The sequence below is a fragment of the Lissotriton vulgaris genome, chromosome 1_2, assembly GCF_964263255.1.
Source record: "Lissotriton vulgaris chromosome 1_2, aLisVul1.2, whole genome shotgun sequence".
Taxonomy (NCBI): Eukaryota; Metazoa; Chordata; class Amphibia; order Caudata; family Salamandridae; genus Lissotriton; species Lissotriton vulgaris.
In genome coordinates this window covers 176,148,949-176,174,500 of record NC_141686.1, presented here as the reverse complement: position 1 = coordinate 176,174,500, position 25,552 = coordinate 176,148,949, and positions in this window count along the sequence as shown.

The following is a 25,552-nucleotide window of genomic DNA, read 5'->3' as shown; positions in this document are numbered from 1 at the left end:
TGGTGTTCAGTATGAAACACCTCATCTTAATAAATCTGTACCAATGCCAGTACAAGATTTATTATGACATGCACCCAGAGGGTACCTTAGAGGTGCCCCTGAAAACCTACTAGACCTCTAGTATGCTGGCTGACTAGTGTCATCCAGCCTGCCACCACAGAAGAGTTTCTGAGCCTGTGTAGGTGAAGTTGGCAGCCAAGGAAGGGTTTCACCACTTTGAACTTGTGAAGCTAGGAACTGTTGGTCAGGTTTATGCCCACTTTCCTCAGAAAGTGGTCATATAGGGGATGTAGTCACCCCAGGGGTAAGTAGCCCATTCACTACTACCCTGTGCTCTCCTAAATGCCCCTAAATTCAGTATCGCTAACTATAACTTGCTCCTTCTGCAATGACCGCACAAATTACATCACTGATGACATGGTCAGTGACATCACTAATGACATCTACCAGCAAAGTAAATTTCTATATACTTCATAAAATACCATTTACATTTATTTTTAAATACGAAAAGGAGACTGGTGAGAAATGTGAAGCAGAGAGCTCACTGTAACCTTAGCAACTATTACTCTCACGTATTACCCAGCGGAGAGCTCTCAGCGTATAGCCATGTCTAAACCAGTACTCTAAACACCACTGACCAAAGTTAGACATCTAGCACTGCAGGCTGGTCTATCACAAACCACAACAACATCATTCATCAACCTGGAAAGAGATTTTAGTGCAGAGGTCAGTTTTACACAAACCACTGCGACACACACCCAGTAAATAGGTCTTAGCAGGCCACTGTGCCACAAACCACCAGTAAGATTATTGTTCATCCTGGAGAAAGGTGTCAGCATGGAGGTCAGTCTATTGCAAACCACTGCTACACTGAGCCATCACCCTAGAAATAGGTCTTAGTGAACACATGCATTTATTGCAAACTACTGTCATACTCATTCATCACAAAGGAGGAAGGTTTAAACAAAGTGGTCAGTATGTCACAAAACTCATCTATACTCAGCCATCACTGTGGAGAAAGTCTTAATGAACAGTTCGGATTGTCACAAAGCACTAAGATACACATTCTTCAGCAGGGTACATGTGTCAGCGCAAAGAATAGCTCACTCATAAATAGTACACCCAGTTTAAAAAGGGGATTATAGTTTGATGATATATGTTAGAAATACTAACACTCATTAGTGATAAAGAAAGAATAGTATTTCAACTTATGCTGTAGCTCAGTATCAGAAACCTTTTCTAAACACTCACACTCACTGAATGATGTGATCAGTGATGTCACTTACCATGTCATGAGTGATATAATATGAGAGGTCATAAGCAGTGCATTGAGGGGGCATAAGTTATAGTTAGCCAAGGTAACTATAACTGCTGACTTTCCATGGTTTTTGTGTGTGTAAAATGTGAACCTCACTATAACAGCCATGTAAACGTCGTTTTTTTCATTGACTTTTGATGGTACATTTAATTCTATATCCTAACAATAATGTCCATGCAACCTTTGGTTTTTCAGTGAACAGATGTATAAATATGTATAATACATATACACCTACGGGACCACTGTGAAGGACATCTTGCAGCAGGCGAGGGAGACAGGCACAGGTATGGATAATGAAGGGGAAATGTGGACGGTGGCATAATATAGGAAACAAACGTGAGGGAAAAGGATTCCAATTTTACCTTTAATGAACAACCATGAGGCATTATGGGACATTGAGGCATTCACATTTTGTTTGTATATTTCCCGAAAGATGGGGATGCCATTTGTAGATTGGTCCACAATCCCACCAATGAGAGACACATTAAAATGTTAAATAACGCAAACCTGTGCGCGTTTTCAATGAATTTGGTGCACTGAGGAAGGCCTATGCCGAAATGCATTTGCACAATACAAATCAAGATATTAACCTGTGAGTGCTCCCTTACCTGTAGTTGTTGTGAAACAAAGGGCGGTAGCACCCCGCCATTGGAGGCACCCACTGAATGTTCGACTGCCAGGGTGGACTGTGAAAGCTGTCTATATATATTACCTACTGGCGGTCACCAGTAGCTAGGTATAGTTAGAACCTATTTTCCATAGGAAATCCGCAACATTCTATTTTGAATGACTTTGGCGCCGGTTGACGAATCTTCCCAAAAAAATTAAAACAGGTGGGGCGCTCCGGTCCACTCCTATCCTAGAAGTCTTGGGGTGATTCGTGAAGCGGGGACTGAGAAAAAAGGTGGGGGCCCAAAACGTGTTTTCCCTTTGCAATTTTCCATAGGTACCGTTCATCGCGGCTACTGCCAGAACGGCTGAACGGAATTACAACAAATTTGGCAAAATTGAAATCCTTGGTTCAGACTTGTGCCTTTGCTTGTATGGTGTAAATCTGTTCAGTAATTCTTGGGAAAATTATAATTAAAAGTACATATATATCCATGGCCTCGATTGATCCACTTATCTTGTGCGGATTATAAGCCCACCGTCCCAATCACGCGCAGAATGCTGATTGGCTGTCAAGTGGTTGTCAACATTCGAAACCAGGAAGTGTTGGCAGCCATTTTGTGCTTCGATAGAAGCGAGGATCTATAAATTAGTGGAACAAGTGTTCAAAACATATAAAGGGGGCAGGTAAGAAATATTTTGACCCTCTAGAACCTGCTTAGGGGGTCCCAAAACAATTTTATTTTTTTCTTTAAATGGAGAAATGTGCGCTGTGTGCATGGATCCGCCGTAAAAAAAAAAAAAAAACGAAGCACGGCTCCTGTGCTTGTTTAAAAATTAGCTACGTGTGAAGGAGAAATCCCGGGGGTCTAAAATATTGCATTTGAAGCGGGGGCCGAGAAAAAAGGGAGGTCCCTAAACATGTTTTCCCCATGCAATTTTCCATAGGAACAATTCATCACGGCTACAGCCCAAACTGCTGAACAGAATTACACCAAAATTGGCAAAGTGGTAGTCCTTGGTTCAGACTCATGTCCTTTGCTTAAATGGTGTAAATCCGTTCAGTAGTTCCTGAGAAAATTACAATTAAAAGTACATATATATCTATGACCTCAGTGGATCCGCGCATCTTGTGCGCACTCTAAGTGCACCGTCCCGATCACGCACTGAATGCGAATTGGCTGTCAAGTAGTTGATAACATTCGAAACCAGGAAGTGTTGGCAGCCATTTTGTGCCTCTGTAGAAGTGAGGATCTAGAAATTAGTGGAACAAGTGTTCAAAAGGTATAAAGGGGACAGGTAAGAAATACTTTGACCCTCTAGACCTGCTAAGGGGGTCGTCCCCAACATTTTTTTTTTTTTTAAACGGAGAAATGTGCGCTGGGTGCATGGATCCCCGTACAAAAAATAAAAACAAAGCACGGGCTCCTGTGCTTGTTTACAAAATAGCTACCTGGGATGGTCAAATCCCGGGGCCTAAAATATAACATTTGATAGTGGTTCAGAGGGGCCTTGTAGCTCAGGGACCGCCATTCTTCGGTGCTACAATATAAATGGGCAAATGAGCTCAAAGGTCTGTATAAATCCTGGGGATTACCACCCTCCCGGTCTTTTTATATTTTGGAAGGGGGCTGCATGGTATCCATTCTGGAGTAGTTGAAAGCCTTGGGGAACACCCCCCCCAGGAGCGGCTCTTGATGTGTCTTGGGGTGCCTACCCCTGGGACACTGCTGTTTGCTATGGCAGGGCGGGAGTCAAGGTTCCTGCTGTGTCATAGCAAACTTGAGGGCATATTAACAAGTGCCATTTCGATGCAATTTTTTTTTTTAAAACCAAAAATGCAGTGAAAATTATATTGCCCTATTTACTAGGCGACGCTAAGATGCATTAACGCATGTTAGCAGCCGGTTGCTAACGGCTCGCCTCGTATCTCCAATGATTTGCAATGTAGGCATTCCCAGTCACAAGCTAAGTGTTCCTATGACAATATAACAAGGAAGAGACTCCCATAAAGAGAGAGTAGGTTTTCGTGTTCTTTCTTTCAAAATGCAAACCAAGAGGCCTATTAGGATGGCGGACGGAGGGACCATCCGCAGGGGCAGCGGCGGTCCCTCCGTTGGAATTAGGATGTGACCACCACCCTGGCAGTCACATCCTGTATATTTAACATTCCGGCGGGTGTTGCTTTAAGCAGCACCCGCTGCAAAGTCAAATATGCATGCTGTGCATTTGCTAGCACAAAGCGGCAGGTACCGCGCGGTGCCTGCCGCATTGTGCATGCAAATGCAGGGGGGTACCATACATACCCCCCATGTGCACCCCCCACCCCGCAACACCCTGGGGGTTGGCAAGGGTCCCCCAAAAACAAAAGACCACATGCTTTTCCACGGCAGAAAAGCCGCAGTGGAAAAGCATGTTTCCGCCTGCATCGTAATATGGCTGGCGGTGTCTTACAGACACCGCCACCATATATGCGTACACCGACCGCGGATCAGCAGCCGACGGACTTGCCATCCGCCGCTGATCCAAACGCCATCGTAATGTGGCTGTTGGTGTTTTCCCTCACCAAGGCGGTGAATCCGCATCCTCCAGCCCGGCGGTGGCTCCCGCCGGCCCGGAGGATGCAAATTCACCGCAATCCTAATCGGCCCCCAAGTTTTCTTTGGCAGGACATGAGCCACCGCTCTCCCCCTGCCATAGGAAACAGCAGTGTTGAAAAAATCTTCCGGTAAGACAACAAAGGAATTTGAAGTCCTTTATCGCCATTTTAGTTGTAATTTGCTGCCGTTAAAGCAGCGATAATTTTAACGCTGTTCTTGTAAATATGCCCCTAAGTTTTGTAATGTCACCAATCCCGTCTCCCACTAAATAGGCACAAAGTATTTAATGAAGTGCACACTGTGAATCGTGAAGCAACACTGTCTAATTGTCATCGATAAAGAATTGTGCATTCTTGAGTACAGAGTAGGTAAATTGTACATGGGATTTTGTAACTTGAAGTTAATTTGAAGAGTTGTGTAGTTCTTTTGCTTGTAATGTACATAGGGGCAGATTTACAAGTACCTTGCGCCACTATAGCGTCACTTTTAACATGGGAAAAGTGACGCGAAAGTGGCGCAAGAGGCTTGTAAATCTGCTCCACAGTGTTCTGTCGTCTTAGTTTGCTTTCCCCTGTCATGTAGAGGATCCTGGGTAAATATAACGGTTTCTGTACAGCCACTACCTTTCAACTCTACCCCCAAACTGCTTATTGTCTGTTACCATAGTAACAGTTCATGGAACACTTAAGTGAGCGCACAGGTCACAAGTTCACCACACAATGTTGCTAATCCAAACAGTAACTGTGCTGAATTTTCCATAGGAACCGTTAATCGCAGCTACAGACTCTGGTAAAGAGCTGGTAAAGAGTTAGCCTCAGTATTATACTTCTAGTTATAAACATCATTTCTACTTTAATTGTTAAATCTTCTCCAACCATATGATTATCACACTAAATAATAGTGAAAGGTTGTCAGAAAAAGAAGACGTATATACATTTTTTATTATCTTTTATTACAACAAAAATAAATAACTAGAAACATACTTTAAGATAACAATATAATAAAAAACTAGAAATGTAAGTTTAACATAACTATATAATAAACAAAATGTGAGATGGATACCAATGTAGGGAGGGTAGGTAAACTTAAAAACAAAAACGAAAATAAGTGTTTATAATTAGATTGCTGTGACTGAATAAGGTCAAAGATCACAAATTAACATAACACTTGGCAAGATTGGTTAGTTGCACATGTGCAGTGTGCCTGATACATCCCACCCCTCTCATAGGCCAGCGTTGAAGAGATATCTGTAGGGAAGTGCCTACTGTGTCAGATGTACAGTATGTTTCAGTAAGTCTTTAACATGATTCAGAGATGAGACTGAATTAGGTGAGAGATCACATCATTATGCAGGACAATATCATTTATTTGCAATGCATTTAATAGGAGGCATTGTGTATCTAGGTCGCTGTGCTTACCTTTTGTAAACACTGTGTTCAACAGAGCTCACAACTTGAGTTCTGCTTTGTTCTAATCTGCAGCCTTCATTTATTTATCTGCAGGGTGGACAGCAGTGTCCATAACTTGAAAAGAGAAAGAGAAACAACGTGAGAGAGTGGGAGAGAGAAAAATACAGAAAAAACTACATTAAAAGTGTTAGAGACAAAAAATATTAGATGGAGCAGGAGAGGTAGTGTTAATACTGGAAAAAATCTTCGTAGCTCACCTTTTTGCCTACGTTGTGTGTTCAAGCACTTGCTGGTTCATAGTGCACCCTCAAGTTTAGTGATCTGAAAGATAGTATAGAGTTAGTAATATCAGACTACATACAACTGCACAAGTATATTTCTGCTTTATGCCTTTGAACACTAAGAATGCTGTATTACATCAACTTCCACTGCAAGGTGGTATCTGTGCCCTCTTTTTCTCTCTGAGTACTATACCCTATGCACTCCCACTGTATACCGGTGAGTTCTTATTACTGTGTACCCAGCCTGTTTAACCCCATTGGCACTCAGTGTCCGGAGGTGAGTGCCTTTTCTTGCGCACCCAGACTGTTTCAACCTATCCATTCTCACTGCCTGGAGGTAATTGTACATTCTTACGCAGTCAAGCTGCTGCACACTACCCACTCTCTCTGCCCACAGGTGACCTCTCGTTGCTTCGGAAACAAGCTTCTTTGCTCACCTTGTGCCATTGGCGTGATTCAAAGAGGGTCTACCACGTGTCGAAGCAACCTTCTTATCCGTTGTTACGATGGCCGCGCATCATCGCAGAATCCTCAAACGTTGAGCTTTGGAGGTGTTGGGGGGACGCTAATTTGTTAAACACAACCTGTTACATAAAAAAAGGAAGATAAGATTGTGCGTCAATTGTTTATCAAAGGAGAGAGGAAGTGAGAGAGTGACTGAAAAGATTATTTGCAGCTCACCTTGTGCCAGGACATAGTGCACCCTGTAGGCTCTACATCTAAAAGATAGTAAAAGAAAGATGTTATGATTGGTAATTGTCACTATGTTAATGTGGAGTAGAATAACATCGCCCTTTCACACACCTTCCCTTCCGCATTAAAAATACAACTATTTGTACAGTTCTAGCTTGTTTAATGGGCTTTGATTTATGAGGAATTATTAGAGTAGTAATGTTTTCCATCCGGTTATGAAAACTAGTGGTGCGCAGTGATACACGTGGTTTCAATCATCACGAGCGACGGACTTTTGACTGACTAAACATTTTTTCCTGCTATAGGAAGAAAAAATACAAATGCAAAAAGATATGGTATGTAAGACTGTGTATGCCTAAATTGCTGCGTCACCTTTTTGTATCCAGTCTGCTGCACCCCATCTACTCCCTCTGCTGCTTACCAAGGCCTCACTGCTCACCTTTTTTGCCAACAGGGTACGTTGTACATCATGCACTCCTGCTCTGCCACCATGAAGGCTAACATTTGGTGCTGAGTCTTGATATCACTATGGCAAAGGACATACTTGCGCACCTATCTTCATCGCAGGTTCCTCACCCGGTCAGTCCTTGCAGTACCACTAACTCAGTGACCAAAGAGGCCACGCATGTAGTGGTGGGCCCCCCTGCTCGGTGGTTCGGGCCTACATGAGGCGTCCGAACCACTAGGATGGGGCATCACAGCGCTTGCGATGGGAGCAACTTTAAAATGGCGTCGAGCACGTGCGCCTTGTCTTTTTTATTTGTAGGGTTACGTGTGTTGTGGCACGTGCTGGATATCTGTAAAGTACCACAACATGGCCAACATGGAAGATACGGGGTATCACTGACCATATATTCATTCATAGTTGCACACATAAAAGATGGTGGACATGACGCATTTCTGCGAATATGAATGTTTGTTGTACATTCAGTAGAGTGTTGTAGCTGTACTAATACAGGGCTATGAAAGCTTTAGGATGTAGTTTTTGGCACATGATGGGCAGCTAATATATATATACGTATGTGGTTATTCGGGTATACTTCGAACTTGGTGCTGGAAATCAGTGTTTGAGACTCAGAGTCGTGTGTCCACATCTTGTTATTGTAGAGAAATGACGTAATCTACATGTGCCTGAAAATGTACAGTAAATATGGTGCTCATGTAAATTGCTAATATAGTTTTGAGTTGACTTCGCGCTATATAAATATGCTAAAAAACTAAAAAAAAGGAGGAATAGCCCACAGGGGCTCATTAGGATGGAGGAATTTCCGCATCCTCCGGGCCGGTGGAAGCCACCGCCGGCCCGGAGGATGCGGAAATTCCTCTGAGGACCCACCAAAGACCCACCGCCACATTAGGATGGCTGGTGGGTCCTGATTTCCATCCGCAGCTTTTCCGCCGCGGTTGGCTTACAACCACTAATATGGTGACGGTGTCTCTCAGACACCGTCAGCCAGATTAGGATGGGCTCAGAAACATGCTTTTCCGCAGCGGCTTTTCCGCCGTGGAAAAGCATGTGTAAGTTCACTGCGGGGGCCTATTGCGGGCCCCCTAGGTGAAAGGGGGATGATGGTGCACATGGGGGTACCCCCCAGCATTTGTGTGCAGAAATCGGCAGGCACCGCACGGTGCCTGCCGCTTTCTGCACACAAATGCAATGTGTGCATTTTTACCATTGCGGCGGGTGCAGCTTGAAGCTGCAGCCGCCGCAATGGTAAAAATAGAAGATGTGACCGCCCGGGTGGCGGTCACATCCTAATTGCACAGGAGGGAACTCCGCAGGCCATGCGGAGGTTCCCTCCTACTCTGGGGTCCCATGAGCCCCAAAGATGGTTGTAGACGCTATTTATAGCACAATATAATGTGGTAGGGCACAGGAGTAGCATTTTACAAACATAATAAATACACAGACACAGATAGATAGTTGAATCGGGTACGGGCACGTGTGCTCGACTCCATTTTATTACGTTGCTGTTGGTAACAAGTAGAATAGTAATCATGATATCATACACAGATATTCAATCATAAACAGTTTATGACTTGTGCTGTACAAAGGTAGGAGCATTGTATGTGAAATAATACACAGAAGATTCAATCGTAAAGGGTTCATGAGTTGTGGTGCACTGAGGTAGGGGCGGTTTGTGTGAAGCCTGTGATGATGCGTGGTTCAGGCAGACCACACTGGTAAAAATGTGTTTTGACTATTACATTTTGCCTTAACAAGAGCATGTGGCGTTTATTTATGGTGTACTGAGTTAGTGGAACGTCTGGTGTTTAGCATGTGCTCACCCTGCGATGATGCGTGGTCTGAACGGGCTGCACTCAAACCGTAGACTATTGCATACTGGACTGTATGAACTTTGAGAGGAAAAAAAAAGCTATCATCAATGGTTATTGTTGTACAAACTAGGTCTACTGATTGCTCCCCATAACAAATTAAACGATTGCACTTCCCGCAGTGAATTCTAACTTTCTCAAATTGGGGACCTATGTCTGGTGGTGATGTTGAAGGTGATACCCCAGAGGTACTTGGTATTGCCTCTGGTGGAGGTACATTTTGGAGCAGTCTTCTACATTATTTGTGTGCATAGTTCACAGGATGCAGCGATTCAAAGTGCTTGCGCAAACTTGCAGTATAACAACACTATTTTTTGTCTCTGCCTTAAATAAATTGAGGCTGAATTTAATGCTGTCTGTAGTGTAGATCCAAAGCTGAATTCAAGTTGTGAACCCTACTGTCCACAGTGTACATCGAAGCCACTAGTCAGCACAGTTATAGAAAAATGCTTGTTTTCACTTATTTTAACAAAAAGTTAATACATACAGTATAATTGTCTTTGCATTAAGTAAAGCAAGGCTGAATTCCCTACTGTCTATAGTGTAGATGAAAAGCTGAATTCAAGTTGTAAACCCTGCTGTCTGCAGTGTAGATCTTAGGGTGGCCTGTATCATCTGTAATCATGATTGAAACGAAATATAGAACATTTATGGAATACATTGTCGAAATATGTATGTTTCATGGACATTAATTGTGACCTGCGCTGTCCACAGTGTAGACTGACATAAAGTGTGTCTTTGCGTGAATTTTATTATTCAACTAAATCTATAAGTGATATAAAAGAAGTTTTTGAAGGAAGCAAACAAAAAGGGATATTGTATAGGGTTGTATGTGTGTTTTACTTAGTTTGGTTTAAATAAAAATTTAACTAAAAATATTCCAAGGCAACCACTAACCAGTCGAAAATCAGGTTAAACATGGACATTTGATGAACAGAAGCCTCACTATACTGACAAACAAGAATTTTATATAATATATATATATATATATATATATATATATATATATATATATTACCTACTGGCGATAGCCAGTAGGTATATATAGTTAGGATTTTTTCTCTATGGAACTTTTGAAAATTCTATGCCTAATAACTTTGGCGTTTGTGGACGGAATCGGCTGAAATTTTCAGGAAAATGGCACATTTTGTTTCTGAGCAGCCCCTGAAAATTTGGTGGGGTTTCGTCAAGGGGGGGCTGAGAAAAAAGGGGGGTCCCAAAACGCGTTTTTTGCATTGAGTTTTCCATAGGGCGGTTGGACTCACTTTTAGCTCGAACGGCTGAATGGATTTGCACGAAACTTGGCAAAATTGTAGGGACTGTTAGCCCGATGTGCCTTTGCTAGGTCTCAATATATGTGCTTCAGTGGATTTTGAGAAATTAACGTTTAAAACAAGATATATATCTGTAACAGCGCTCCGGGCAGCGCTCCGGTTCGCGAACTTTTCGCGTATCGGAACTTTGCGAAGCGAAGCTGATTGGCTCTCCGGTGTCTGTCAACATTCTAAACAGTCCGGAGCGGCCGCCATCTTGTCTCTCGGTAGGATCGAGAGACAAGAGGAGGCCAAAACAAAGGGGGAAATGAAGGAAAGGGGGCAAGGTAGACCCCTTCTGACCCCCTAGGATTGATGAGGGGGATATTATAGAGCCACGCCGGGCCCAAAAAAAAAAAAAAAAAATCCGATTTTTTCGCCGTAGAGACGCGTCTTGGTTCGCGAACCGGGCAGCTAACCGGGCAGCTAACCGGGAAGCTAACCGTCAGTGTAACCCAAAAAAAAAAATAAATAAATTCCGATTTTTTCGCCGTAGAGACGCGTCTTGGTTCGCGAACCGGGCAGCTAACCGGGCAGCTAACCGGGAAGCTAACCGGCAGTGTAACCCAAAAAAAAAAAAAAAAAAATCCGATTTTTTCGCCGTAGAGACGCGTCTTGGTACGCGAACCGGGCAGCTAACCGGGCAGCTAACCGGGAAGCTAACCGGCAGTGTAACCCAAAAAAAAAAAAAAAAACAGATTTTTTCGCCGTAGAGACGCGTCTTGGTACGCGAACCGGGCAGCTAACCGGGCAGCTAACCGGGAAGCTAACCGGCAGTGTAACGGGAGTCTGAGGAGTAGCTGATTGGCTGTCAATATTGTAAACAGTCCGGAGCGGCCGCCATCTTGTCTCTCGGTAGGATCGAGAGACAAGAGGAGGCCAAAACAAAGGGGGAAATGAAGGAAAGAGGGCAAGGTAGACCCCTTCTGACCCCCTAGGATTGATGAGGGGGATATTATAAAGCCACGTGGGGCCAAAAAAAAAACAAACAAAAAAATCCGATTTTTTCGCCGTAGAGACGCGTCTTGGTACGCGAACTGGGCAGCTAACCGGGCAGCTACCGGGAAGCTAATCGGCAGTGTAACGGGAGTCTGAGGAGAAGCTGATTGGCTGTTATCATTGTAAACAGTCTGGAGCGGCCGCCATCTTGTCTCTCTGTGGGATCGAGAGACAAGAGGTGGAATAAAAAAAGGTGTAAATGAATGAAAGGGGTAAGGCAGACCCCTCCTGAACCCCTAGGATTGATGAGGGGGCTATTAAAGTTCCCTGGGGGGTGAAAAAAAAAAATTTGCGATTTTTCGCGGTAAAGGTGCTTCCTGGTACGTTAACCGGGCAGCTAACCGGCAGCGTAACGGGAGTCCGACATATTGTGTTTTTTGAACGTTTGTGATATGTGCACGTGTGGATTTTGTCTAATTAAGGTTAAAAAAATATATATATCTTTAAGCGTGTTCTGGCGCGCTTACGTTTTGGGTTTGGTTTGCGCTGCAGAGACGATACGTCACGGTTATGCGATGCATCATGAGGCGTCTCACGGGCTACGTGTTACGTCACTTAATAAAGAATATATTTTACAGCTATAGATATTAGCTTTTAAAAAACCAATGAAATTCACAGAAAAAACCATAGGTTATAGACCATATATAGTTAGGAATTTGCATTTACAAAACCTTGAAAATTCACTGAAAAAACCATAGGTTATAGACCATATATAGTTAGGGATTAGCATTTAAAAAACCTTATTTTATTTGCACAAAACCATTGAAATTCCATATATAGTTAGTTGCACTAACTATATATCGCGGACCCGCAATCCACTGCTAATGATGTCACATATTACATCATTCATGACATGGTCAGTGACATCACTGATGACATCACTGATGACATCTCAAATGACATCACTGATGACATCACTGATGACAACACCCAGTGACTGTATGTTTCTGTAAAGTTAAAATATGTCTTACATATTGAAGAATGAGTGGATGTATAAGTGTCTGGATGAAGGATTTAGTAGGTGCATGACTGACTGTATGAGAGAATGATTAAATGTGTCTCACTGAGTGCATGGGTTAGTGATTAAAGTGTCTTAATTTGGCAATCAATATTTATGTTCTTCTGTAAACTGCTGCATGTTTAAATCAGTAGCTATATCAGTAACTATATGGGTTATTGAATGGTTGCCCAAGTATTTGTATGGGAGACTGAGTGTGTGTGTGGGTGGCTGGGAGGTGTATAACTCTGTGCATAGATGTGTGAGCGGTTGATTCCCTAGGTGTATGGGTTCAAAAGTGCATGTAGAAACAGCTGTATGGACAGTTGACTGTGTGCATGAGTATATTGGTGAGTGAATGGATATCTCAGTTCTACATGTCAAAGTAAGTACATATGTAAAACACACTCCATGTGAGAGTTGACATATATAAATAACTGAACATAAGAGTCAGTGAATGTGAGAGTGGCTGTATGAATCATTGTGAACTTGTATCAAGGATTGTATAAGAGAGTAAATATGTGTTAGTATATGTTTGAATAAGTAAGGTGTGTATAACTGTATAGTTAAGGAAATGGAGATGTGATTGATTCTTTGCATGACTGAATAGGTGTGTGAGTAACTCCATGGATGTGTGACAGTCTGTGAGTGCCTGTTTACACTGAGTGTATCAAAGGTTATATTAGAGTCTGAAGATGTATTATCACATAAATGATATCATCAGTGATGTAATCAGTAATGTCAAATGAGATGTCAGTGATGTCATCAGTGATGTCATTTGAGATGTCATCAGTGATGTCATCAGTGATGTCATTTGAGATGTCATCAGTGATGTCATCAGTGATGTCACTGACCATGTCATGAATGATGTAATATGTGACATCATTAGCAGTGGATTGCGGGTCCGCGATATATAGTTAGTGCAACTAACTATATATGGAATTTCAATGGTTTTGTGCAAATAAAATAAGGTTTTTTAAATGCTAATCCCTAACTATATATGGTCTATAACCTATGGTTTTTTCAGTGAATATATATATATATATATATATATATATATATATATATATATATATATATTCACTGAAAAAACCATAGGTTTCACACCAGTTATAGTTAGGAATTAGCATTTAAAAAACATTTGAAATTCACTGAAAAAACCATAGGTTTCACACCGGTTATAGTTAGGAATTAGCATTTAAAAAACCTATTAAATTCACTGAAAAAACCATAGGTTTCACACCAGTTATAGTTAGCTGGAAATTTTACTGATATAAAACCATTGAAATTCCCACGTTATAGTTAGTCGGACTCACTATAACTTGCGCGTGCAATGCACTGCTGATGACATCACATATTACATCACTCATGACATGGTCAGTGACATCACTCATGACATCACTGATGACACCATCCTTGTGACACAGTGACAGACCTCCTCTCAGTGTAAAGTAACCCTTGAGACACATATTCAAAAATAGAAACTGACATTTTTTAAAAAATGGAGATACCTATATCAGTTACAACAAGCAATTCAGTAATTCCACTATCTATATACACATCCACTCATTCACCAACAGTTCTATATAGTCACTCATACATATACTCACTCATCATATGAAGAGATACACCTATACATCCTGTTACACACCGACATTCATCCAAAAGTTACTCACACACATATTCACACGTGCAAATAAACTATTGAACAACCATTTATTTGAATATAGAGTTATACACACACTTCCACCTTACTTCTATTGAAAATTACACATATTTATTCTCTTAAACAATCACTTATAGAAACACATACTTATTTAAACAGGAACTCTTACAATCTCTTACTCTCACATATACTCACTTATATACATCAATATTCATATATACTAGATTAAAACATATGTAGTTACTGATAAAGACACTAGTGAGACAGTCTTTCACTCACTAACAAACACATATAGACACTCATCCACCCATACAGTCCTGTACATATGCTGTCTTCAAAACACATACAAACAAAGAGTCAGTCACTCATGCATCTATGTGCTAAGTAATACCCCCACCAAACCATATAGACACTCATACTGATACTAATAAAAATATCTAATAACCCATATACATACGCATGTAGCTACTTATCAACACATGTAGCCACTTATACACAAAGTGAAACACTAATATATATATTTAAATATTAAAACATAACTCACTAATATTTATTTTTCAGAAAGACACATATTCACTGGATGGTGTCATCAGTGATGTCATGAGTGATGTCACTGACCATGTCATGAGTGATGTAATATGTGATGTCATCAGCAGTGCATTGCACGCGCAAGTTATAGTGAGTCCGACTAACTATAACGTGGGAATTTCAATGGTTTTATATCAGTAAAATTTCCAGCTAACTATAACTGGTGTGAAACCTATGGTTTTTTCAGTGAATTTAATAGGTTTTTTAAATGCTAATTCCTAACTATAACCGGTGTGAAACCTATGGTTTTTTCAGTGAATTTCAAAGGTTTTTTAAATGCTAATTCCTAACTATAACTGGTATGAAACCTATGGTTTTTTCAGTGAATTTCATAGGTTTTTTAAATGCTAATTCCTAACTATAACTTGTGTGAAACCTTTGGTCTTTTCAGTGAATTTAATAGGTTTTTTTAATGCTAATTCCTAACTTTTTATACAGACTCATACCTATGTGTTTTTTAGTGAATTGCTAAAGTATGTTTTTCTAAAAATGAACACTATAATGTATATTGAGATAATATTTTTAATTTTTAATATTTTTTTTTTATATTTCACTCTGGTGCGCTTCCGGTGCGCGCACCGGTGCGCGTACCGTCAGCGCACTAAGAAAAAAAAAGAAAAAAAAATAATGAAGGAGGGACTGTGTAATAGATAATAAGACAGATAAAAAGTGTAAGAGGAAGTAACTGAGAAAAGAAAAATGAATAAGGGAGCAAAAGAAAGAAGAAATAGGAAGAAGACTAAAGCAGAGGTTAAGGGAGAATGTAAATGGATGTTGAAAGTAAAAAGAAGGACAGTTAAGTATGGGAATGACAGGTAGTGACGGAATCAGAGGAAAAGAATAGCAGTGATGGAGGGAAAGTAAATAGCAGTGAATATAAGTAAAGAGGGGTGAAAGAGGGTACATGTAAGTGAATAAGGGTAACACATGAGGAGTAATAGAGAGAAAGAAGAGAGTAAAAGAAGGAGTGTCACAAAGGGACTAAGTGAACCAGTAAAAAAGGTAAGTGAAGGAGTGTGCATAGGCAGAAGTACTGAAAGAAATTGAATGTGGTAGGAAGTAAACATGGAAGAAAAGAATAAGTGAGGGAAGCAAAGTAAGGAAATAGGTGTGCGGTAGGGTGACAGAAAAATAGTGAAAATAAAACAAAAGGTGATAACAAAAAAACATTTTACAAACACACTTACCATATAATCTATGCAAATTTGTATCTGTGAAAGATAAAGGAAAAAACATGTTATAATTACATAAAAATGTATAATAAAATAGAAGAAACAGTTCATGAGGTTTAAAAATCTACAAAAGTTTACTAAGAAATGAAGCAATAGTGAAGGATACAAAAACAGAAAGAAAGTAATGTAGAAAGAAAAAAAAAGGAAAAAGAAATAGTTAGAGAACAAATTCCTAAAGGTAAATAAGATACTAAAAGAATGTAAAATATCAAAACAAAATGAGTAAAGATAAGAAAGTAAAAGAAAAATGAGACAAAAGGAGAGAAGTCTGATTGATAAACTATAAATAAAATAGAGGAATAGAAGATGATTGAGAGTGAGTGAAGTGAAGTCACAGAGTGAAGGGATGAAAGAAATGAAGTTATTATAGAACGATGGATAAAACAGGAGTGAGAGAGTAAGTACACAGAAAGACAAAAGGAAGAACTAACTGAACTACAGTACAATGAGTGTGAAAGAAAAAAAAATGGAGAAAGAGAAAGACGGTTAGGAAACTAAAGCAGTGGTACTAAGAGAATATGAAAAAGATAAAAAGTGGTGGAAGGAACAGAGGAAATGCAGATAGTTCCTATTAGATTAAGAAGTTGTGAATGAAGTGCAGTAAAGAAACAGCGATGAAAAAAGAGTGTAAATTAGTAAAGAGAGGTAAATAAGGGTGAAAAAGAAAATGAGTGTATAACAATGTGAACACAATATAAATTACACAATGCAAACTACACAATAACTTCTACAATATGTTACATTATTTATTTTTGCTGTTCTCAGAATATATTGAATTCCACTTAAATTAGTGAGTTCAAAGTCTTCATCATATAACAGCGGGAAAAAAAAACACAATCTAAAAGATTGTGTTTAAAAAAACCCATTCAAACATACATCTCATATATGTACACTAATCTTTGATTCACTTACTTTTCCATGAGGCCAAATAGAAGATAGTGAAGGTCCTTTTGGTGGAAAAAAAGTCTGCTGTGCCTTATAAGTTCCATTTCATCGACTTCCTATGAAAAAAGATCTAAGAACATCATACCATACACAATCCTCACGGCCAATTTGTGTCTGATATATCAGTATTTTTTACTTTGAGATCCACTTAAAGTATCTACATGAGATAAATAATTTAAAATATTAGATTAACTAACTAACTAACTAACTTTTATTAACTATTCCCGTCTTCAAAGGCCAATTCCCTTTACTAAAACTTTGGTTTTAAAAACACTAGATAAGAATTTGTAGAGTCATAAGGCAAACGTTGTTTATAAGTTAAATGAGAATCATTGCAGTAACTCCATCCATTTTCAGATTTTAAGTAGCATGTATAATGTCCTGAGGTGGTCGAAGATCCATCATGATAAATAATAGCTTCAGTTGTAAAGGTCCTTCCAGAAATTGATAACTGAGAAGCCACAAAATTTTTGATAGAAGTTGTCAATTTAGTTCCATCAGGTCTACATCGTTGGAAAACTAAAATGATATACCGCCCATACCTTTGTATAAATAATGTGGACAGCATTGTACAGTTACATTGGGTACACACCATATTATGATCTGCTGCTTTAACTAGATTTTTAAAAGACACTGATTTACAGTCTGGTAAAGTCAAATATATAAATCTTTCAGTGTCTATTCTAGTAGTACTTGATAAACTACAATTGTGGCAGTCATGCTGCCATTGATAAGAAAGACTGAAAAGATTATCTACATCTACACCTTCATCTTCCAAAACACCAAACATATACATTAAAAATTCCTGACAATCCTGCTGAATGTTCTGTGAAAAGTTATCTTGACCAGAACACAAATCTAAAATATTTCGAATTTCTGTTACACTTTCTATTTGTGCTGTAACACTGCTACATTTCTGAAACACAGAATTCAATAAACCACACAATCTTTGATCCCGATTTTCAACAATCTGTTCTTGTAAACTTTTAAGAAAAAAAACAACATTAACCACTACATTAGCATAGCAGTTGACACCAGAACTATTTTCAAACTGAAATCCAACAACATTTTCTCCACAATTCTTTTTCTTCCTGTTTTCAATTACAGTTTTCTCTACTTTTTGTCTTTTTGCAACTACCTCACTACAATTATCCTCATTTCTTCTTTTTCGGCCTACCACACGTTTTTCAAACAGAGGATATTGAGGCAAATGTGGAGCATACTCTCTTCTTAACCTATTGTATTCTTTAACACAATCTAGATCTGCAGAAATCTTTGTCTCATCACACGCAATCAAGTACAATCCTGATAAAGTTCTGACTCGAGATAATGCCACATATGCCATACCCTCTTTAAACACAGATCTTCCAATGTTCACCAAAGCACTATCTACACTTAAACCTTGAGATTTATGAATTGTCACCGCATACGCCAAACAAACAGGAAACTGTTTTCGGCGAACATATAAGTCTTTTACAAGTAAAAATCTAGCAGAACAACGACTTATTTGTTGTAACTGTTCAATGCCATCAAATTTTATTTTTAAAAATTCAATTCCATCTCTATTTCTGTAATTCACAAAATCAACAACATAACCCATTGCTCCATTTACCAGACCACTTTCAACATTTAAATTCCTTCTCAAAATGATATGACAATTTAAACACACATTTAGAGTCTTTTCAAAACCAGCTGTTTTTGAAATACTTTTCTCCAATGAATCCAATTTAGTTTTCAAATTTTCTGACAAAACAATTGTTGCACCCATATGCTCTATTTTATCTATTGCTTCCAGTTTCACAATCTCTTCATTTTCTAAGTCTAACATTTTTTTGTTGAAGATGGAACATTCTTGCAGAGTTGGCATCAAACATATCCCAGATTTCTTCTCAGTCATTTTTTTAAAAATATTCTCTGGAAGAATGTTTTCATTTGGATACAAATTTGAAATTAATCGACTATGCAAAGCTTTTTTCCCAAGCTCAGTCACTTTTCCAATTCTTACATCTTGTAGAATATTTTTATAATCTTCATCTTTGGCTTGTCGCATATTTTGAAGCAGTTCAGCATATTTGAAATTTAGCCATATATTAACATTTCCAATGCTTCCAAGGGACTTCCTGGTATCTTCATGTGTGAGCATTTTAAACACTGGTTGTCCTTTTACTGGAGTCAACTGCAATAGATCTCCAAAAACAATAATGTGTTTTCCTCCAAATAACACATCATAGTCTGTTTTAAGAATTTCTTGCATTCTCAAATGCACAAAAGCAAGCATTAGATTTGAGACCATGCTTACTTCATCAATGATAAGAAGTTTCATTTTCTTCAAGACTCTTGAAACTTCAGAACACGCATCTCCAGATAGCTTGTTGTAATGCAATTTATTATCATGTTCAACTGGCAGCATCAATAAACGATGTAGAGTAATCCCTTTAATGTTATGTGCTGCCAGACCAGTTGGAGCAGTTACAACACAAGACAGTGGTGAATCAGTCCTTTTCTGCAGATAACTTGCAACGGCTTTAATTAGAAAACTTTTTCCTGTCCCCGCTTCTCCACTTACGTACAGTCGGACAGGGTCAAATAATATACATGAGCACTCTTTTTTCTCATGTCTGAATCCATGTTCAATCTGCTCTGTGACTTCATCATATATCTTTTTCTGCTCAATGTTTAGTTGCTTTACCAAATCTTCTAAGTTAACTCCATCCTCTTGAGCTTGTTCCATAGCTCTTTCCACCTCATCCATGGCAGTGGCAGCTTCATTTTGGATAATTGGTCCTCCTAGTGGATCCTGGCTCAATGAAGTAGAACTCTGACTATCTTGAGAACTGTTTCTAGCTATCTCTTCAGCAATTGTAGTTTCTTGCTCCATTTCTTCATTCAACATTTGCAGATAATTTAGAAAAATAGGACATTCTATGGTATCCTTAGTTGCATTAGAAGAGTCTTCATAACAGAGAAAATCTCCAAGTAGTTCCTCTTCTGTACGCCATGGCTTAAAGAGTTGCAAAAGAGCTAAATAGTAAAATTCTCTTTTGTCTGGAACTTCACAACTCAATTTTCGATGATTAATCAAATGGCCTTTTTTCTGCTTCACTAGACATCCTTCATAGCCAATGAGTGCATATTTTCCATTATTGATATCTTCTGTGATGTTCCTCTTATAACTGTAGTTTTGAAGAACTTCATACAAACATGTGTTCTCAAGGTGAGTACTTCTATTTGGATAGTATGTATCCAACATATTTGTCTTCAAAATATCTGTACTGTTTGGTTCTTTTTCCGCCAAATATTCAATTTCTTGTACAGATTTCAAAACTCGGTTTCGTGTTGCAGCAAGACCAAGACTCACCCAAATGATTGTTCTTGATTTGGCATAGAGACTTGCTGATGATAACCGATCAGAACATTCATATGCTCCAATTTCTCGATGCGACAACATCTTCAGACTGAAACTGTATAATTTCTTGCTTAGACTCTTTTCATGTGAAATGTCCTCCCACATTTCCTTCAATTCTGTCTTTTCTTTTTTCGTGATGTAAGATGTCACATATCGAGCCACAGCAATAGAGTTGTCAGCAACGAACTGAATATCCATGTTAGCATTCCACATGGACAAAATCACTGGGTTGTAATCGTTGATGTACTTAGATTCTTCATTTCTTTTCAAATTATATGTATTTTTGGGAGATTTCCTCGTCACAGTATGTCGTAGAGATGACATCAAATTATTTACTCTTCCCTTAGAAATCACTGGTCGAGGAAATGCAAACCGACATTTCGTGTAGTACTTTTCCTTGTTTTTAAATTTTCGACGACAGTACTTTCCACAACGATGAGATTGAAAACGTAAAACTTGTTGCCTTAAATTGTTTTCTTCAGTAGATTTTGGAACAGCACATGTTGAATACTCTTCAATGAAACTCATCACTGTTTCATCTGAATCTGATCCAAATTTGGGTGCATCTTTAATCCACAACAACATATGTATATGAGGAGCACCTCTCGCTTGATATTCCTTCCTCCAAAAGAAATCCAAAACCTCTCCAAGGGGAGGATTTTTTTTGTTGGTAATAAAAGACATCATAGCTTCAAATCTATGATTAAAATATCTGCAAACATTCACTGGATCTAAAGAACACAGTTCTCCTGGTGTTTTCAATTCTATATTTGGTATGTTTTCATTTGCCTCTCGTAGAAATTGAAGTAAATCGTCCCATGCATACTCAGCACAGCTAAGAGTGAGGAACCATGTAGGAGTTCCTAAGTTTCTTAGCATACATTTCAATTCTCCATGACGACGAAACCAATACTCGTTGGTTCCACGTTGACATGCCATGAGATTGATTAGCTGAGATTCCAAAATACTGTCTTGCAGATTAACTTTCTCCATAAAGTCCCTTGCACAAACATTCTGCAAATGAGGTCCACTTTTTAGTATATGATTAACTGCATAAGAAAGCCCAGACAAATCAGTTTCAAACAGTAGATGAAATAAATATGGAATGCATTGACGAAACCTTGGATCTTGAGCATATAATCTTAGAGTCCGGTATTCAGCTGCAGGAATTTGAACTGGTCGATCATCATATCGTCCACCACAACCTGTTGGAAATAATTGTGGAAAACAACGAGCTTCCAAACTTTCTTCCCATACACTAATGGGACTTCCTTTTGCTGCTTTCATTTGAAACAAGTCAATTGCATTTCCCATTACTTCTTTGGAATGCAAAGGATGAACAGTATAATGTTCATATATTTCTTCAGTTCTAGACACATCAACTTTTTCAATTTGACCAACTGAAGAATCACTATCTTCTTCTATAGCTGTTTCCTCTGCTCCAACACTTACATCTTTGTAGTACTCATTGTTTTTGACCAAATACAACGTTGCCTTCTTGACTTTTTTAACATCCACTAAATCTTGCCAAATTTTCTTACTCTTTGTTGGAACCCCATTAACTAGAATAACTAAAGGATCTTCTTCTACTCTTTCTACACCAATTGTATTAATATTTTTCTTTACATCTAGAGGCAAATAAACAAATCTTCCCTTTAATCCTCTCAGTAAATCTGATGGAGGCAATTTCCCTGTCTTAGGCTCCATGCGTACAATAGCCTGAAAAGGATGGACACATTGAATCAAAATAGATTCATAAGTATTTAGATCCATCAATTCAGAAGGAATATCTATCAACTGAAGATTATTATAAACTGCTCTAGCAGGCATTCTATTTTCATTTAATTTATTTGAACAATAATTACAAATACGCTGATCCAAACTCAAATCAAAAGAATTCTCCACCAACAAATAACTTACAAAATCCTTCCATTCACTATTATTTTCCAATTCACTTTTTGCATATAAATCAACTAACCTAGTCTGAATCTTATAATGAGTCCGTCGACAACACACACAAGTTAAATTAGGCCTCTCACTTGATTTCACCTTAAACATGATAATTTCCTCATCAAACTTTTCAATACTTGAAATTTGTCCATTATCTTCTGCATTACCATCCATTACTATATCTATTTCTACACTGTCCTCTTTGTTCCCAAAATAACAAAACTCAATTTCTTCACAAATAGTCTTCACATCCACTTCAGATCCATGCAAAAGAGCACTATTTAACTGTTTAAGCTTAAGTGCGGGACTTTTTGCATAATACAACTTTCTCACTAATTTCCTTACGTTATTATGATGCACTGCTAACATCCTAAAATGATGAAAAACACTCCGACAAACTTTTCTAGAAAGACAAGCTAGTGAATGCCCATGCAAACCTGTGCTTTCTCTCACTCTGCAAGGATCTAACTCTTGCAGGATCTTCATTTTTTGTTTGAGACTTTTCTTACTATATGTACGTAAGAAATTTCGAAGCAAATCGATTGATTCCTGTCGCACACTACAAATACTACTGCATTTCCATGTGTACACTGGACCCTTAGTACGTCTCCCTAAAACTTCATCAGCTAACACCTCTTCTGCATCTCTAGATACAAGTTTCTCTTTTTCCATCACACAACTATCTTTCACCTCATATGCACGACCACTGGTGTCAACTGCATGCACCAAATCATTTTCCTGAAAGTAACTCTCCTCATTGAAAAAAGGCTCAGAACTTGAACTATGCATCCATTCACCAGAAAATACTTCACAAAAATTACTCCGATTAATAATTCTTTTCCATCTACTGTTCGATTTGAAAACATCAATTGCCTTATTAAGTATCCTAATTCTATTGATTATTAAAATAAATAATTTTTTCTTAACTTCAAAAGCCTGATCAACAATCTTTTCTACACTTTTCTTTTTCTTGTAAAAAGCAGCTCTTAGTTTACTTTTCTTATCATTTTTTAGCAAATTTAAAACTACCCTATTGCGAAACATTCGCCTACGAATGTCCCTAAAAACATTTACCCTTCTATTGCTATCCATTCTCTTCTCTCCTGCTCCAATGGAAACATTTTTTGTGGGCTTCTCTTTCCTTTTTAGATTTGTTGACTTTTTCTGTATATTCACATTAGCAATATCATTTTTTTTTCTACGACATATGTTGCGAAGAAAAGACTTAATTGGCTTACCAGAAGCTTTTCTGGTGTTTTTTGAAGTACTTGTTGAAGAGGATTCCATAAACTCTGTTGTTGATGTTCTCCTTTTCCGTATGTTATTTTTGATATTTCTTTGCTTTGAAGGCATTTTTGCTTGCTTTTCAGAAGTTGATTTGCATCTGTTGTTCTGTTAAAAAAACACATGAAAGACCACTATTAGCAAACAACAAAGTAATGTTAAAAAGCAAACAATATATACAATAAATTGCAACATATTTAAGTTTATACAATAGCAACTCATGGCTTTATTTATAAAGGCCTTGCGCCACCAGTGCGTCACTTATTACCCATGTTTAAAGTAATGCACGAGCTGCACATGGCAATCATAAATAAGGGCCAACTGCAAATACCAATCAATTGCACCCAAAAATCCATTTTTGAATAACATGTAAGAATCACTGCGCAGAACCTATGTAGAACCACTCAATATCAGCAAACAAAGTCAGGGCCTGATTTATAAAGGCCTTGCGCCACCAGTGCGTCACTTATTACCCATGTTTAAAGTGATGCACTAGCTGCACAAGGCAATCATAAAAAAGGGCCAAATGCAAATACCAATCAATTGCACCCAAAAATCGATTTTTGAATAACATGTAAGAAACACTGCGCAGAACCTATGTACAACCACTCAATATCATCAAACAAAGTCAGGGCCTTATTTATAAAGGCCTTGCGCCACCAGTGCGTCACTTATTACCCATGTTTAAAGTGATGCACTAGCTGCACAAGGCAATCATAAAAAAGGGCCAAATGCAAATACCAATCAATTGCACCCAAAAATCGATTTTTGAATAACATGTAAGAAACACTGCGCAGAACCTAAGTACAACCACTCAATATCAGCAAACAAAGTCAGGGCCTGATTTATAAAGGCCTTGCGCCACCAGTGCGTCACTTATTACCCATGTTTAAAGTGATGCACTAGCTGCACAAGTCAATCATAAAAAAGGGCCAAATGCAAATACCAATCAATTGCACCCAAAAATCGATTTTTGAATAACATGAAAGAAACACTGCGCAGAACCTAAGTACAACCACTCAATATCATCAAACAAAGTCAGGGCCTGATTTATAAAGGCCTTGCACCACCAGTGCATCACTTATTACCCATGTTTAAAGTGATGCACCACCTGCAGAAGGTAATCATAAAAAAGAGCCAAATACAAAAACCAATCAATTGCACCCAAAAATCGATTTTTGAATAACATGTAAGAAACACTGCGCAGAACCTATGTACAACCCCTCAATATCATCAAACAAAGTCAGGGCCTGATTTATAAAGGCCTTGCACCACCAGTGCATCACTTATTACCCATGTTTAAAGTGATGCATCAGCTGCACATGGCAATCATAAATAAGGGCCAAATGCAAATACCAATCAATTGCACCCAAAAATAGATTTTTGAATAACATGTAAGAAACACTGCGCAGAACCTATATACAACCACTCAATATCATCAAACAAAGTCAGGGCCTTATTTATAAAGGCCTTCCGCCACCAGTGCGTCACTTATTACCCATGTTTAAAATGATGCACCAGTTGCACAAGGCAATCATAAAAAAGGGCCAAATGCAAATACCAATCAATTGCACCCAAAAATCGATTTTTGAATAACATGTAAGAAACACTGGGCAGAACCTAAGTACAACCACTCAATATCATCAAACAAAGTCAGGGCCTGATTTATAAAGGCCTTGCGCCACCAGTGCGTCACTTATTACCCATGTTTAAAGTGATGCACTAGCTGCACAAGGCAATCATAAAAAAGGGCCAAATGCAAATACCAATCAATTGCACCCAAAAATCGATTTTTGAATAACATGTAAGAAACACTGCGCAGAACCTATGTACAACCACTCAATATCATCAAACAAAGTCAGGGCCTTATTTATAAAGGCCTTGCGCCACCAGTGCGTCACTTATTACCCATGTTTAAAGTGATG